Source organism: Nomascus leucogenys, unplaced genomic scaffold (genome assembly GCF_006542625.1).
Source record: "Nomascus leucogenys isolate Asia unplaced genomic scaffold, Asia_NLE_v1 001189F_49162_qpd_obj, whole genome shotgun sequence".
NCBI classification, from domain to species: domain Eukaryota; kingdom Metazoa; phylum Chordata; class Mammalia; order Primates; family Hylobatidae; genus Nomascus; species Nomascus leucogenys.
This window is the reverse complement of record NW_022096917.1, coordinates 5,435-23,687: the sequence shown is the minus strand read 5'-3', so window position 1 is coordinate 23,687 and position 18,253 is coordinate 5,435. Positions and strand designations below refer to the sequence as shown.

General features: G+C 46.3%; 1 pseudogene; it reads right to left on the bottom strand.

Moving 5' to 3' along the window:
* Positions 1–966: 966 nt before the first annotated feature.
* LOC115834095 lies at positions 967–6,380 on the bottom strand (annotated as a pseudogene).
* Between the last annotated feature and the right edge of the window lie 11,873 nt (positions 6,381–18,253).

The window sequence follows — 18,253 nt, the reverse complement described above, 5'->3', positions numbered from 1 at the left end:
GAGATAACCGGTTACCTGGCATGCATAGTGGTAAGCAGGCATTTAGCATTCAGTTAATCTCTGGATAGATACAGCATAGAGAGGTGCTACCATATTCATTCCGTGTGAATCTCCAATGCAGAATCAAGTGGAACTACCTGGTTAGAAAATGTGTTACTAGATCTGTTAGAGTGGGAATGGTTTAAAAGTATATACATGGAGTTGGAAAATGCTATTGCTTTATAAGTCTGAAAAGACAGGCCTTTTGTGTTTGGTTGGTTGGTTGCAGTTCTCCTAAATTACAAAAAAAAGCAATACAAAATTGTATGCTTGCATGAAGTTTATTGATACATTACACTGGTGGCAGACTCCTCCCTGAAATGTTGGCCCAAACTGTGTCATTTCTGGATCTGTTAGGAATAATGCAAACATTGAATTGTTTAAAGTTAAACATGAAACTGAACATGTGAAATGAGTAGAAGATCAGAAATGCAAGGTCTACCCTCCTGCTCTGTTACTAAGCTTAACTAGTTACCTATGGGCTTTTGCACTGAAATATCCCAGCAATTTCATGCTGAAAACAGTCATTTTGGCAGTTCCACCAAAAGTCCATAAAGAGTTTGAAGAAGTACGTGTAGCCCTAAGATAATTTTGTCTTTCCTTAAATATAGTAACTGGTCCTTGAGCCTGCTTATGAATGAAATCTAGCTTTTGTCGATCTCTCAGATGTTCAACTTAAAATTCCCACTAATTATTTTAAGTAACTAATTGTGTATAACACTTCTGTACTTTCAACTCATCTCCCCACTTCCTCTGTTGACCTCCCCCTTACTGCTAATCTGTTTTCCACATAGCAGCCTGAGGGATCTAATAAAAACAGGAATCTGATTCTATCAGTCATTCTTCTGCTTAAAACACTTGTGCTGGCTTCCCATTGAACTTTCAATCAAAATCTTTCTTCATTTCATACAATCTCCCCATTCCCCTCAGCCAGTCTCATTGTGGCCTACTTTGCTGTCTCTGGAACCCCCATGTTCTTTTCTGCCCTAGGACGCAGCCTGGGCACACCGTGCAAAGCTGGCTCCTTCTCATGCTTGGGTGTCAGTTTACATCTGAGCCTGAACACCCTATCTAATAGGGACAATTAAAGGTAGGCCTGTGTCAGTACCTTGTTTTCTCCATAATACTTTACATGTTATAATACACTTTTTTGTCTGTCTCCCCAACTAAGATGTAGGTCCCATGTTTTTGCTCACTCTACTGTCCATACATAGGGGAGGAGGGCTAGCATAAGGCTTGGCATTAAGTATGAATGAAAAATTTAAAAATGATTTGTGAGTGATCAAACTGTCTCATCCACAGTTAATCTCAGCTGTTGTTCAGCTCTTTACTCTGCCTCTCACCTATCCATCTACTGCCTCTTACCATGTGGATTAAGGGCTCCGTTACATAATCAAGACTTTCCTCTCTTACCTTGCTCTTCAGTTGTTCCCAGCTCCTCCCTACTCCCTAAACATGCCAACTAAATTGTCCTGTTTTAAAAATCCATCCCCTTTTCACATCTACCACTGTGTTAGACAATGGACTAGGTATTCAAAGTAACTGAGTTCATTAGTTTCACGTATCAGGCATCAAATCCTTGGCATGAGTCATGGTACAGTGCACCTGCTTTGCATTTATTAGTAACTGGTGGTTAGGAACTTGGAGACAATAACCCCAGGAAATTAGAGTATACCCCAACTTATTATCTCAAATTGTTTTTAAATATCTAAATCTCCAGGTCAAGAAATCAAAACGCTTAAAACGCATGTGTGTTAAGGCCTGAATATTATGGTAGGAAAGTGTACCTGCGAGTTTTCAGTTTCTGCTTTGAGAACTTTGTGAGCAGTAGTCACGGTTACCTCCTCAGCAATACTGTAACTTCCAAAGGGAGCACATTTGTCACCAGATCCTGAACTTTTTTTAGCTATATCTTCTACTGGGAAAGCAACAGAAAGGAAAACAGGGCTTTTTGGCCGGGGGAATATCTTGTCCACTTGGAAGATTAGCATTCTGGGGACTTAGGGTATGTTTCTGGTATTTCTCATCTGCAGGAACAGCAATGGGCACTTGCATTGCAACGTATCTCAAGACATCTGACTGTGAAACAACAGCATGTCCAGGAAGAGGTTTCCATCCCTGTGCTTCCCGAACATTTGAGCCTACTAAGATAAAAGATGGGGCACTGGTCTTCTTGGTGTCGCCCATCACATAAGTTGGAAAAGTGACTTTTGGTGGATGCTGCTGAAACTCTGGATCGTTAGGATTAGATAAACAGAGGGTTGCTTGGGGAAAAGGCCCAGGTGCAGGTGGCGGTGATGGGTGACCTTGCTGATTCTTATCAGTTAGACAATAAAGGGTCTACATGTTAGAATATGGTGGTGGTTGTCCTCGTTCACTTGCTGCCATTGCTGTAAAAAAAAATTTTGCAGGAATTAAAGTTTTGGTCTCTGTTTCAGGCACTATGCATAGTAATGTCTGTAAGTCTCCTTTACATATAAAACAGCTGAAGTGATATGTACCATAGAGCATGCTATACAGAGGGCTGCATAATTGCGTTTGACAGTGTGAAAGAGATTCTCTACAGTTGAAAAACGAGAACAGTGGTGTGGTGGCAAGTGGCAGGGACACTACAGTTGTGGCTGAAGAAGCAATCTTATTCTAAGTTGTGGTTTCCAGCTACTTCAACTTTAGACGTGGCTTCTATAGGATCCTCACAGACAAAACTGGTCAACACAACCTTTAGCTTTACCCAAAAGTCAATTGAAGAGTGCGTTCAGCCATTAAAGGAAGCATTAGTGCATCTGCATAGTGTTTTATTTCCTAAAGAAGTTAGCACTAGGTATCATCTTCACCACATAATCAAAATCTCTCTGGCCCTTCACAGGCACCATTATCTCCCATTAATTTGTTACCACACATAAAACGTCACATAATCTAGGATTGAGAACCCCAGAGAGCACCCCTTTTAGGCAAGACTTGAAATCGTAGATCCTAGGTGGCAGTAAAAGGCTGGTTGGTCCCACAGGGATTCTTTGGGTTGAGAAAAAGAGGTTTGGTAGTGCCATCTATAATGCAAATGTGACCTGCCTCTTGAAGACAGTACTGTCTTGGGAGAACCAAGTCCCAGAAGATGGGCCCTCGGAGAAAAGTTTCCCAATAGAGGAGTTTCACTTTGCCAAAATGTGCCGAGTTCACCTTTTGAACACTGGGCCATCTATCCCTGGTGCAGCCTTTCCTCTTCCCCTGAAAAGAAACTAACACTACGAGCCGGGCGCAGTGGCTAATGCCTGTAATCTCAGCACTTTGGGAGGCCGAGGCGAGTGGATCACCTGAGGTCGGGAGTTCAAGACCAGCCTGACCAACATGGAGAGACCCCATCTCTACTAAAAATACAAAATTAGCCGGGCATGGTGGTGCATGCCTGTAATCCCAGCTACTCAGAAGGCTGAGGCAGGAGAATCACTTGAACCTGGGAGGCGGAGGTTGTGGTGAGCCAAGATCACGCCACTGCACTCCAGCCTGGGCAACAAGAGCAAAACTCTGTCTCAACAAAAAAAAAAAAAAAAAAAGAAAAGAACACTATGCACGTGATTAAGTGGCCATTTTTCCAAAGCTTCAGATACTTTCAAGTAATCTTTTTTTTTTTTAACCTTGTTGAAAAATATGTACAAGCCAGGTCTTCAGCTGTCTCACAGAGAGAGAGGTTTTGATAATCTGAATTTTTGGTTAATATCCTCTTAGTGTTGTGGACAACTCTGTTTTCCTTTAGAAATAGTTAAGCATTTGAAAACAGTGACTTGGTCTGGATGTGCTGCTTAAGCCACGAATATAGTGCCAGTCCCACATGCTCCACTCCCAGCGCTGCCCTCTGCCTTTCCAGCTGTGCAGAATCCCTGTCACACTGCCAGACAAAATGTGATCTTTTCTAAACACCTGCTCTGCTAACACTTTTTGAATCACTCTGGCTCAGTTAAGAGTCAGGATTGAGAGAGTTTTTGCAAAAGGAATGGGGGGTTGGCTCATTCATGTCCCTTCTGTCCCTAAAAAGAGAAGGGCCCCTGCAATTATCCATAAGGCAGGAAGGTGAGCAGACCAAATGCCATAATTAGATGGAGATGAAGGTCACATCATGTCTGTGTCACAGGAAAACATGGTGATAGTTCAACAGCCAAGAAAGCAGCTTGATTTTGGCACTTGCCAGGGAGAGGGAACTGATCAAAGGAAGGCAGTAATGTGAACTGCGCCTATTGCTGTTCAAGTGCCGGGCTGTCCTTTCTGCTGCTGATACCTCCCGGCTCCCCTGACCTTTCCCCTCTCCATCTAGCTATGAAGCTGCTCCTTCAGCTGCAGGAAGCTCCCAGGCAGAAAACAAATGCATGGCCCAGCACCCCAAACCTGGTCACAGAGCTCCCCTGACTCGGTGTGGAAGCAGTCAAGCACAGCACCATTTTTTCACTTTTGAAAATGCCATAGCCTATGTAAATGCATTGCTGTGGTTTAATTTTAGATTCACAAGAGGAAAATTTCAAACCAACACCCTCTCATTACAGTTTTGCAATCAGCATATTCAGATCACATGAATATATTTTGTACCTCACAACAGACTATACTGTTGTTGACTACATAATATGTCCAAAAGAATAACACAAAAGTGCTGGATGACCAAACTTTGAGGCTAGGCTTTGAGGACATCACTTCAAAATCACTCCTCTCATAGTAGTAGAATCTCAAATACAACAAAGCCTTTAAATGGCTTTGGCATTTTTAAAAAATCTATTGAAAATAAAGACTGACCAATCTGCAGGGAGCCTACAGAGATGGCTACCTGAAATACAGATGTCACCTGAAATGCAATTTGTAATGGAAATACCTGATTTTCTTACCTGGCTTCACCAAACCTTATTCAGCTGTTGCTATTAGATGACTTTACAGATGTACCTGAGTGCACTGCTTCTGCAGCTTCCCCAGAGAGCACAGGTTTGCCTTCCATCTCCTGGGGTACAGAGTTTTCCGCAGACTCCTCCTGCCCAGTATTGTCAGAGACTATTGAAGTGATCTCCACTTCAAGGTGCAGAGATTTATCAGAGCCTATTTCGATAGCGCCCTCTGCATCCAGGAGTTGTGCAGGTACCTCAGGCTGACCGCTCAAAGATGTGTCAGAGAGCAGAGCTGTTGCTTCTGCCTCCATATATACTGAGGAATATTTTGCTTTCTCCTCCAACTGTGCAAGTTTTACAGACTCTACAGATTTTTTAGACATGCCAGAGGTGGTCTTTTCTACTACAGATTTGGGACTAACTGGCGGTGACTGCTCATTTTCTTTTGACTGCTCATTTTCTTTAAGACAAGCAACTTGATCAGTAAAAGGGATAACTATTTGTTCTGGCAGTTGCTCGATATAAACAACTCCTTCAGTCACAGGCACATCGTTATAGACAGATGATATGTGAACCTATGATGATATATGAACAGTTGACATAACCTCAGTATCAGTCTGCAAAGTGACCTCAGGAGGTTGATCATAAGCAGGAGGTTCTTGTTCATTCTGCAAGGGGACTGAGGAAGCCATTGATGGTTCAGCCTCACTTTCTTTAGGTTGAGAACCCAAGTCTACATGGACAGATGTTTGGCTCACAACCTGCACTTCTAGCACCTTTCCAGAACACACAAGAGGAGCAGCCACCATGACATCTTCAGCAGCCTCTGAGCTTGGCACCTCCTTGATAACAACAGGCATACTGGTTGCCACATCCAACATGAAAACATCAGATTGATCAGAATGAATAGATGAAACTTTACCTAACATCTGAGCAGCAAGCTGAGCTGGGTCAGCTGGGATGTAGGCAAACTCTGGTGAGAAAGGTGTTGGAGGTGGTGATGAGGGTGGGGTAGTAGTCTTAGGGGTGGCTGGTTTGGGAGAAAGATCACCAACTGCTTCCGTTTGCTCAGTGCCTGGCTCAGCATAAACCGATGGAAACTGGGTGGTTTTGTCACTATTCTGTTCTGGTTACATTGTCCTCGTCTGTGTCTGTAGATTTTTCCATCTGGGTAGGTACTTTAGATTCTACAGATGCTTTTCCTGGTTCTTTTAAACATTCTAATTTCTTCTGTGGTGTCATTCCTTCTGACCATTTTTTTTTAAGACCAGAGTTTTTAAGGACAGCTTGGTGGGTGGGGGGAGCCAGGGAGCCGGGAGTGCTTATTGGTCAGGGGTGAAATCACAGGGAGTCAGAGCTGTCTTCTTGTGCTGAGTCAGTTCCTGGGTCGAGGCCACAAGATCAGACCAGCCAATTTATCGATCCAGGTGGTGCCAGCTGATCCATCAAGTGCAGGGTCTGCAGAATATCTCAAGCACTGATCTTAGGAGCAGTGTAGGGAGGGTCAGAATCTTGTAGCCTCCAGCTGCATGGCTCCTAAACCATAATTTCCCGTGGCTAATGTTAGTCCTACAAAGGTAGTCTAGTCCTCAGACAGGAAGGAGATCTGCTTTGGGAAAAGGCTGTTATCGTCTTTGTTTTAGACTAAAACTATAAACTAAGTTTCCCCCCAAGTTAGTTCAGCTATGCCCAGGAATGAACAAGGACAGCTTGGAGGTTAGAAGCAAGATGGAGTCGGTTAAGTTAGATCTCTTTCACTGTCTCAGTCATCATTTTGCAAAGGCGGTTTCATTTCCTCCGTGTTCATCCTGTGCTCATTAGGAGGGAATCACTGTGTGCAGCCCACACTGAAAGAGCAGGATGTTATGACCCACCTCGTCGAGGGCATCGTATCTGCGTAAATTATTTGGAGTTTTCAGCACAGGAGATTTGTCTCTCCTCTCCCATTTATTTATGTATTCTGTCATTTATTTCAACATGGACTCATGGATATTTTATACTTTGGATGATTATTCAATACTACTTTATTTTATAGTTCTAATTGTTCTAGCTTGGCCATTGAGAGCTTTCAGTTGATTCCTGTGTCCCACTGACTCTACTATTGTGGGTTTCTTTGAGCACTTCCTTACTTTTTAGCACTATCAGAAGCTCCAGTGTTCATTCCCTGCCCCAGGCCTAGAATTCAGCCACTTGTCCAAGGAGCCCTGTTCAGTGTGTTGGAGAATGGCACTAGAAACTAAGCTCGGGGCCCTAGAGGTGACCGTTCTCTCTTAAAACACTGCTGCTGCTCCATCCACTCTGCTCTCTTTTTAGGACTTAGGTTACATGTATGTTTGGTCTTTTCTCAGTATTCCATGTCTCTTATGCTTTTTTCTGATTTTTCTATTTCCTCTCTGTGCTTCAGTTTATACATTTTTCTTTTTGGAGACGGAGTCTCGCTCTGTCACCCAGGCTGGTGTGCAGTGGCACGATCTTGACTCATCGCAACCTCCACCTCCCGGGTTTAAGCGATTCTTGTACTTCAGCCTCCCAAGTAGCTGAGACTACAGGCGTGCGACACCACGCCCAGCTAATTTTTGTACTTTTAGTAGAGATGGAGTTTCACCATGTTGGCCAGGCTCAGCCTCCCAAAGTGTTGGGATTACAGGCATGAGCCACTGTGCCCGGCCAATTCGTATATTGTTCTATTGACCTTTTAGGTCAATAATCCTCTTTTCTGTTGCATCTGATCTGCAGTTAAACCCATAGACTGAGTTCTTAATTTCAGTTATTGTATTTTTCAGTTTGAGAATTTACATTTAGTTTTTATAGATTTCAGTTATCTAGTAAAAGCCTTTATCCTTCAATCTTTTTTAACCCTCCCCACTCTCTTTTTATATTTTAGTCATACTAGTTATTTTATTCTATTATTGAGACAGAGTCTCACTCTCTCACCCAGGCTGGAGTGCAGTGGTGCCATCTCGGCTCACTGCAACCTCTACCTTCCGGGTTCAAGCAATTCTCCTGCCTCAGCCTCCTGAGTAATTGGGATTACTGGTGCCCACCACCACACCCGGCTAATTTTTGTATTTTTAGTAGTGACAGGATTTCACCATGTTGAACAGGCTCATCTGGAACTCCTGATCTCAAGTGATCCGCCCCCCTCAGCCTCCCAGAGTGCTGGGATTACAGGTGTGAGCCACTGCACCCAGCCACAGTAGTTAATGTTGTTACATGCTTACTCTGGTATCTGGGTCATGTGTGAGTTTGTTTCCATTGTATTTTTCTTGATAATCATGTATATGGCTTTGTCTCTTGGCATGCCTAGTTTGAATCTTAGATATTGTTTAAAAGAATTGTAGACCTCCAGATGATATTATTTTCTTCCAGAAAGGACTTAACTCTCTCTTCTGCTGTGCAGGAAGAGTATCGGCTGCTTACCTTCAGGTACTGAGCTGAATTGAGGCTGGGTTACAGTTTTATCTTTTTAAAAATTTTTCTTTTCTTGTGCCAACTCATCTGAGAGTTGCAGTTTTAAAAAGGCGCTATCTTAAATTCATCCTTTTTTTTCTTTTTTGAGACAGAGTCTCAACTCTATTGCCCAGGCTAGAGTGCAGTGATGCGATCTCAGCTCACTGCAACCTCTGGCTCCTGGGCTCAAGTGATCCTCCTCCTTCAGCCTCCCAAGTAGCTGGGACTGTAGGCATGAGCCACCACGCCCAACTAATTTTTGTATGTTTTTGTTGAGATGGGGTTTCACCATGTTGCCCAGGCTTTTCTTGAAGTCCTTGGATCAAGTGATTCTCCTGCCTCAGCCTCCCCAAAGTGCTGGGATTATAGGTGTGAGCCACCGCACCCAGCCTCACCCTTGTTTCTATTTTTTTTTTTTTTTTTTTTTCGGAGACAGAGTTTTGTTCTTGTTGCCCAGGCTGGAGTGCAATGGTATGATCTTGGCTCACTGCAACATCAGCCTCCCGGGTTCAAGTGATTCTCCTGCCTCAGCCTCCCAAGTAACTGGGATTACAGACGCACGCCACCACGCCCTGCTAATTTCTGTATTTCAGTAGAGATGGGGTTTCACCATGATGGCCAGGCTGGTTTTGAACTCCTGACCTCAAGTGATCCTCCCACCTCAGCCTCCCAAATTGCTAGGATTACAGGCGTGAGCCGCCGTGCCCGGCCAGTAAAACGCAATATTCTGTCACCTTTTGCCAGTCACCAAAAGCTAGAAACACATCAGCTATTTCTCTGGGGTTTATCTCTGATCGGCCACTTAGAAAACTTGAGGAAATGACTTTAAACTGTAAGGATCTTTAACTGGTTATCAAGGTCAACAACCTTGGTTTGATAAGCAGGACCAAAGCAGAAGAATATCTAGACTTCTGGAATTATTTTCTCCTAATGTAGAAGGATAATTTATCCCTTTAAACAAAGTCTCTGGGAAAAAAAATTCTTATAAGAAATTCATTCATCCATTCATTCATTTTGAGACAGAGTCTCACTCTGTCACCCAGGCTGTAGTGCAGCGGTGCAATGTCGGCTCACTGCAACCTCCACCTCCCGGGTTCAAGCGACTCTCCTGCCTCAGCCTCCCAAGTAGCTGGGATTACAGGTGCCCACCACCATGCCCAGCTGATTTTTGTATTTTTAGTAGAGATGGGGTTTCACCATGTTGGCCAGGCTGGTCTCGATCTCTTGACCTTGTGATCATCCACCTGCCTTGGCCTCCCCCAAAGGGTTGGGATTACACACTTGGGCACGGTGGCTCACACCTGCAATCCCAGCACTTTGGGAGGCTGAGGAAGGCAGATCACCTGAGGTCAGGAGTTCGAGATCACTCTGGTTAACATGGTGAAACCCCATCTCTACTAAAAACAGAAAAATTAGCTAGGCGTGGTGGCAGACACCTGTAATCCCAGGTGCTTGGGAGGCTGAGACAGGAGAATCAGTTGAACCCAGGAGGTGGAGGTTGAGGTGAGCCATGGTCACACTGTTACACTCCAGCCTGGGTAACGAGAATGAAACTCTGTGTCAAAAAAAAAATAAGAAGTTAAAAAAAGAATGAAAAGCAAATTAAAGTTAAAAGAAATTCAAGCTAAAGTGAAACCCTGCAATAATAGACAGTAAAAACCAATGAATAAAAAGCTGGGCACGGTGGCTCACACCTGTAATCCCAGTACTTTGGGAGGCCGAGGCAGGCGGATCACCTGTGGTCAGGAGTTCGAGACCAGCCTGACCAACATGGCGAAATCCCATCTCTATTAAAAATACAGAAATTAGCCAGGCACAGTGGTGCACAACTGTAATCTCAGCTACTCGGGAGGTTGAGGCAGGAGAATTGCTTGAATCTGGGAGACAGAAGTTGCAGTGAGCCGAGATCACACTATTGAACTCCAGCCTGGGCAAGAGTGACACCCTGTCTCCAAAATAAAAACAAACAAAAAAAAAGAAAATGAAAAAATAAGATAAACAATGAAGGAAACTGGAAATTGTAATTGGCGCTGTTGATCCCAGCGTGTGAGTTCCATCAAAACACCTCACATGGCATCTGTGTCACAATCAGGTCCCTGCCTGTGAGGTCGCATTACTGTTTTGCAAGATGCTGCATTACAGGGAACTTGGAGACGGGTATAGGGATGTCTCTGAATCTTTCCTGACCACGGCACGAGACTCTGCCATGAGCTCATCATGAAAAGTTTCCCTGAAGGATGGCATGCTGACATTGTGTGTCTGTCCCCCCGCCCCCCTCCCCAAGTGGCACGTGGATTTTTTCTCCAGCTCTTACCCTCCTTTGTTTGCAGGAGACAGGGCATGGCGATCAGGAGCAGCGTGAGCCAAAGGAGGACCATCAGGAATGCAGCTCCCAAACGCAGGACAGAGGTGCCTGCTGGAGGAGAAATGAGAGTCAGGCAGCGGGGACTGGCTGTGAAACTGGGTTGTGGGTAATGAAGGATGGTTGACCCTTTTGGAGCCTGGTGCTCACAGAAGGAGCTGCTTCTGGAGGGAAAGTGGTGGTGAGAGTGCATACGTGTGTGTGTGCAAATGTGCCTTTGCACACACATGCATGTCGGAGTGTGCTTGTACGTGTGCATTGTGTGCACAAATATCCATGTGCGTGTGTGTACGTGGGTCTGTATGTGTGCATACCTATGTGTAGCCATGTCTGTTTGCACATTTGCACGACTGCATGCATGCCTGTGCACACACGGGTCCTGTGTACGTGTCTATGCGTGTTTGCACGTGTGTACATTTTTGTGCCCGTGTGTATCTGTGTGCACACATATGTGTTTGTGGGTTTTCTTGTGTGTGACAGAGTCTCGCCCTTGTTGTCCAGACTGGAGTGCAGTGGCAGCATCTCGGCTCATTGCAACCTCTGCCTCCCAGGTTCAAGCGATTCTCCTGCCTCAGCCTCTTAAGTAGCTGGGATTACAGGAACACGCCACCATGCCTCGCTAATTTTTGTATTATTTATTTATTTATTTATTTATTTATTTATTTATTTTGAGACAGAGTTTTGCTCTTGTTGCCCAGGCTGGAGTACAATGGCACGATCTCAGCTCACTGCAACCTCAGCCTCCCGGGTTCAAGCAATTCTTCTGGCTCAGCCTCCCGAGTAGCTGGGATTACAGGCATGCGCCACCACGCCCGGCTAATTTTGTATTTTTAGTAGAGACAGGGTTTCTCCATGTTGGTCAGGCTGGTCTCGAACTCCTGACCTCAGGTGATCCGCCCACCTCAGCCTCCCAAACTGCTGGGATTACAGGCGTCAGCCACCGTGCCCAGCCTACTTTTTGTATTTTTTAGTAGTGATTTCACCACGTTGGCCAGGCTGGTCTCAGACTCCTGCTTCAGGTGATCCACCCACCCGCCTCTACCTCGCAAAGTGCTGAGATTACAGGTGTGAGCCACCATGCCCGGCTGTGTTTGTGTGTTTTCATGCATGCAGATACACACAGTGTTTGTGTGTTTGAATGCGTATGTATCTGTGCATGCATTCCATGTGTACACACGTGCATACACAAATATACATGCATGAGAGTCTGCCTGTGTGCATGCATGTGCCTAAAAGTGCATGTTTATGTACATATGTGAATGTATGTGTACAAATGCGCTTGCATGAGTGTGTACGTGTGCATGTATGTGCACTTGTGTGTGTATGCATCTGTGTGTGTCAGCCTTTCCATTTTGAAAGAACCCTTGCCGGTCGGGTGTGGTGGCTCAAGCCAGTAATCCTAGCACTTTGGGAGGCCAAGGCGGGCGGATCACGAGGTCAGGAGATCGAGACCATCCTGGCTAACACAGTGAAACCCCGTCTCTACTAAAAATACAAAAATTAGCCAGGAGTGGTGGTGGGTACCTATAATCCCAGCTACTCGGGAGGCTGAGGCAGGAGAATTGGTTGAACCTGGGAGGCAGAGGTTGCAGTGAGCTGAGATCATGCCACTGCACTCCAGCCTGGATGACAGAGTGCTGGGGCGACAGGAACACGCTGCCATGTGCAGCTAAGTTTTTGCATTTTTGCGTGTGTGTGACAGTCTCACACCATTGCCCAGGCTGGAGTGCAGGGGCACGATCTCAGGTCACCGCAAGCTCTGCCTCCCGGGTTCACGCCATTCTCCTGCCTCAGCCTCCTACAGGCACCCGCCACCACGCCCAGCTAAATTTTTGTATTTTTAGTAGAAACGGGGTTTCACCATGTTGGCCAGGATGGTCTCGATCTCCTGACCTCGTCATCCACCCGCCTCGGCCTCTCAAAGTGCTGGGATTACAGGCATGAGCCACCGTGCCCGGCCTGCATTTTTTTTTAAGAGATGGGGTCTCACTATGTTTGTCTCACTGTGTTGCCCAGGCTAGCCTCAAACTGCTGGATTCAAGGGATCCTGCTGCCTCAGCCTCCCAAAGTGCTGGGATTATTAGGTGTGAGCCTCCACACCCAGCCCAGACAGCTTCTAAAGCTCTTCCCACTTCTCAAGGTGTGGTCCATGGGAGCATTACTAGCACCACCTGAGAGCTGCTGGGAGGTCCTTGGCCACCACCCAGAAGTGAGAATCCGGTGCCTGAAGGTGGGGGACATTGCTGCCCTCTAGTGGCTGAGGACATGCTCCTCTCTGCAGCCGTCCCTGCCCATCCTGACCAGTAACTAGGGACGCTTAATATCAGGAATTGTGGCCGGGCTCGGTGGCTCACACCTGTAATCTCAGCACTTTGGGAGGCCGAGACGGGCGGATCACCTGAGGTTGGGAATTCGCGACCAGCCTGACCAACATGGAGAAACCCTGTCTCTACTAAAAATACAAAATTAGCTGGGCGTGGTGGCACCTACGTGCCTGTAATCCCAGCTACTCGGGTGCATGAGGCAGGAGAATTGCTTGAACTCTGGAGGCGGAGGTTGTGGTGAGGAGAGATCGTGCCATTGCACTCCAGCCTGGGCAACAAGAGTGAAATTCCGTCTCAAAAATAATAATAATAAAAAATAAAATAAAAATAGGTTATTTCCTAGTTCTGCAGACCAGAAGTCTGAGAAACAGGCATCTCAGGGCCACGCTCCCTCCGGAGGCTCTAAGAGAGGATCCTTCCTACCTCTCCCAGCTCCTGGGGGCTCCAGGCATCCCTGGGCTTCTGGTCCCATCACTCCAGTCTCTGCCTCCGTCTCCACGTGGCCTTCTCCTCTGTGTCTGTGTCTCCTCTCCTGTCTCTTACAAGGACACCTGTCATTGCATTTAGGGTCCACTTTAATCCAGAATGATCCAATCTCAAGGTCCTTAACTTAATCACATCTGCAAAGACCCTATTTCCAGATAAGGTCTTACTCACAGGCTCTGAGCATTAGGATATGGACAAATGTTTCTGGGGGCCACTATTCAATCCACTACAATTGTATCCAGTTCATTCTGGAGGCTCTAGGGGAGGATCCTTCCTGCCTCTCCCATCCCCCGGGGGCTCCAGGCATCCCTGGGCTTGTGGCCGCATCACTGCAGTCTCTGCCTCCATCTCCACGTGGCCTTCTCCTCTGTGTCTGTGTCTCCTCTTTTGTCTCCGATAAGGACACCTGTCATTGATTTAAGGCCCATTCTAAATTCAGGATTATCTCATCTTCAGATTCTTTTTTTTTTTTTTTTTGAGACAGAGTGTCAGTCTGTCTCCCAGGCAGGAGTGCAACGGCATGATCTCGGCTCACTGCAACCTCCGCCTCATGGGTTCAAGCGATTCTCCTGCCTCAGCCCCCCCAGTAGCTGGGATTACAGGTCCCTGAGACCATGCCGGCTAATTTTTGTATTTTTAGTAGAGACAGGGTTTCACCATGTTGGCCAGGCTGGTCTTGAACTCTTGACCTCGGGTGATCCGCCCGCCTCAGCCTCCCAAAGTGCTGGGATTACAGGCGTAAGCCACTGCACCCAGCCCATCTTTGGATTCTTTACTTCATTACATCTGCAAAGACCTTATTTTCTATTTTATTTTATCTTTTATTTTATTTATATATGTTATATGGTTATGTTATATGGTTATGTTATGTAATGTTATGTATGCTATGTTATGTATGTTATGTATGTTATGTAATGTTATGTAATGTTATGTAATGGAACGGAATGGAATATAATGTAATGTTATGTTATATAATGTTATGTTATGTTATGTTATTTATTTTATTTTATTTTTCATTTATTTTGAGATGGAGTCTCGCTCTGTCACCCAGGCTGGAGTGCAGTGGTGTTATCTTGGCCCACTGCAAGCTCCGCCTCCCAGGTTCATGCCATTGTCCTGCCTCAGCCTCCCGAGTAGCTGGGACTACAGACACCTGCCACCACGCCTGGCTAATTTTTTGTATTTTTAGTAGAGACAGGGTTTCACCTGTCTCGATCTCCTGACCTCGTGATCTGCCTGCTTCAGCCTCCCAAAGTGCTGGGATTACAGGCGTGAGCCACCGTGCCCAGCTCATCTTCAGATTCTTTACTTCATTACATCTGCAAAGACCTTATTTGGAAATAATGTCCCATTCTGAGGTTAATGTGGACATCAATTTTAAGGGCCACTGTTCAACCCACTAGAATTTTTGACCTGAAAATCTCTCAGTGAGCAGCTTTAGAGGAAGGATGTCGCTCTGTCCACTGTGTGGATGTTGAGTGGCTGAGCCAGGGACATTCAGGAAAACCATGGATCCTCCGAAAGCTGCCCTGTGACCACAAAGGGCCCCACAGCTAAACAGTTCCATGAAATGAGGACTGAACTTGGAGGTGACTCGTGGCCCAATCATAGGATGTCATTGAGAAAGAAAAAGATACTTACAGGATCCTTCTTTGGGGAGCTACCCTGTAAAAAAAAAGTAACACCGTTAAGATGGTAAGTGGGCCAGGCACGGTGACTGACGCCTGTAATCCCAGCACTTTGGGAGGCCGAGGTGGGCAGATCATCAGGTCAGGAGATTGAGACTATCCTGGCTAACACGGTGAAACTCCATCTCTACTAAAAATACAAAAAAATTAGCCGGGCATGGTGGCAGGCGCCTGTCATCCCAGCTACTCGGGAGGCTGACAGGAGAATAGCTTGAACCTGGGAGGTGGAGGTTGCATTGACCCAAGATGGGGCCATTGCACTCCAGCCTGGGCAACAGAGTGAGACTCTGTCTCAAAAAAAAAAAAAAAAAAACAAACAAACAAACAAACAGATAGGGTGTAATTATATTGCCCAGGCTGGTCCTGAAATCCTGGGATCAAGCAATGCTTCTGCCTCAGCCTCCAAAAGGTCTGGGATTACAGGCAGGAGCCACCATGCTGGGGTAATTTTGTATTTTTAGTAGAAAAGGGGTTTCCACGTTGGTCAGGCTGGTCTGGAAGTGCCGACCTCATGATGTGATCCACCCACCTCGTCCTCCCAAAGTGATGGAATTTACAGGCATGAGCCACCGCACCTGGCCGATACTTGGGGCAAGTTTGTGGCCTTTCACAGGCATGAACAGTGTGGCCAAAAATCTGAGTTGCGTGATGTGGATGTTCTCAGCTACACTGAAGAAGCAGGGTTCTGCCTTTTTGTTACAGTTCCTACAATACACAAAGGTCTCCTTTTGCAGTCCGTTTAGCTCCACATTGCTCACATTTTAAGATTTTGCTTGGTGATGGTCACTGTTCAAGCTAACCCCCAAGCATGTACTGAAATGCTGTCTGCAGTTCTTTTTTTTTTTTGGAGACGGAGTCTCACTCTGTCACCCAGACTAGAGTGCAGTGGCGCGATCTCGGCTCACTGCAAGCTCTGCATTCGGGTTCATGCCATTCTCCTGCCTCAGCCTCCCGAGTAGCTGGGATTACAGGCGCCCGCCACGTCGCTCGGCTAATTTTTTGTATTTTTAGTAGAGACGGGGTTTCATCGTGTTGACCAGGATGGTCTTGATCTCCCCATCTCATGATCTGCCCGCCTTGGCCTCCCAAAGTGCTGGGATTATAGGCGTGAGCCACCGTGCCCGGCCCCTGTCTGCAGTTCTTAAAAGGGACCAGAATGGGTCAATCCAAAATATGCCAAGTTGGGGCTGAGCGTGGTGGCTAACTGTAATCTAATCCCAGCACTTTGGGAGGCCAAGGAGGGCGGGTCACGTGAGGTCAGGAGTTCAAGACTAGCCTGGCCAACATGGTGAAACCCCATGTCTGCTAAGAAAAATTACAAAAATTAGCTGGACGTGGTGGCGTCTGCCTGTAATCCCAGCTACTTGGGAGAGGGAGGCAGGAGAGTTGCTTGAACCTGGGAGGTGGAGGTTGCAGTGAGCTGAGATGACGCCACTGTACTCGAACTTGGGTGACAGAATGAGACTCTGTCTCAAAACAAACAGAAAAAAAGAGATCATAAGGTTGACAAAACAGGCTGGGTGCAGTGGCTCATGCCTGTAATCCCAGCACTTTGGGAGGCCGAGGTAGGTGGATCACAAGGTCAAGGGATCGAGACCATCCTGGCCAACATGGCGAAACCCCGTCTCTACTAAAATACAAAAAAAAAAAAAAAAAGAAAGAAAGAAAAAAATTAGCTGGGCATGATGGTGGGTGCCTGTAGTCCCAGCTACTCAGGAGGCTGAGACAGGGGAATCACTTGAACCCTGGAGGCAGAGGTTGCAGTGAACCGAAACCATGCCACTGCACTCCGGCCCTGGGTGACACAGTGACACTCCATCTCAGAAAAAAAAAAACAGCCACATTGGCATGTAAATTATTCTGAACTGAGACATTTGAGAATCAACAGATCTAGAAAGAACCTTCTTGGAACTTCCCTTTTCTGACTAAAAGCAAAAACCTCTGAGAAATGATGAGTGTTGTAAATTCTCTCTCTGGGGAAGTTGTATGAACATGAAGAAGACAGCATTAGCCAGGTGCGGTGGCTCATGCCTGTCATCCCAGCACTTTGGGAGGCCGAGGCGGGTGCATCAACTGAGGTCAGGAGTTCGACACCAGCCTGAACAACATGGTGAAACCCCGTCTCTACTAAAAATACAAAATTAGCCGGGTGTGGTGGCAGGCGCCTGTCATCCCAACTACTTGGGAGGCTGAGGCAGGAGAATCACTTGAACCCAGAAGGGGGAGGTTGTAGTGAGCTGAGATCGTGCCACTGCACTCCAGCCTGGGCAACAAGAGCAAAACTCCATCTCAAAAAAAAAAAAAAAAAAATTCCATCTCCTTGTCTTGTCTCTAATACCCCAAACAGCTCAAGGAGAGGCCAGTGTGTGTACCTTTTTGGGGCACATACATCAACACATAAACCTTCCCCTAATCCAGAAAACCTCTCTACACAGCTAGAAAGCAAAGGCAATTATTGGCTGGGCCCAGTGGCTCACGCCTGTCATCCCAGCACTTTGGGAAGCTGAGGCGGTTGGATCACGAGGCCAAGGGTTGGAGACCAGCCTGACCAACAGGCTGAAACCCCCGTCTCTACTAAAAATACAAACTTAGCTGGGTGTGGTGGCGCGTGCCTGTAATCCCAGCTACTCTGGAGGCTGAGGCAGGAGAATCACTTGAACCCAGGAGGTGGAAGTTGCGTTGAGCCAAGATTGTGCCATTGCACTCCAGCCTGGACAACAAGAGCAAAAACTCCATCTCAAACAAACAAACAAAAAGGTAATTATTTTATTACTGAACTGGCATGAAACCTGAATGGGATGAACATGTCAGGCAATCTATAATAAAGGATTGCTAAACAGAAAGAAATCTTCTGGCCAGGCACAGTGGCTCATGCCTGTAATCCCAGCACTTTGGGAGGCTGAGGCAGATCATGAGGTCAGGAGTTCGAGACCAGTCTGACCAACACGCTGAAACCCCGTCTCTACTAAAAATACAAACAAATTAGCCGGGCACGGTGGCGGGTGCCTGTAGCCCCAGCTACTCGGGAGGCTGAGGCAGGAGAAT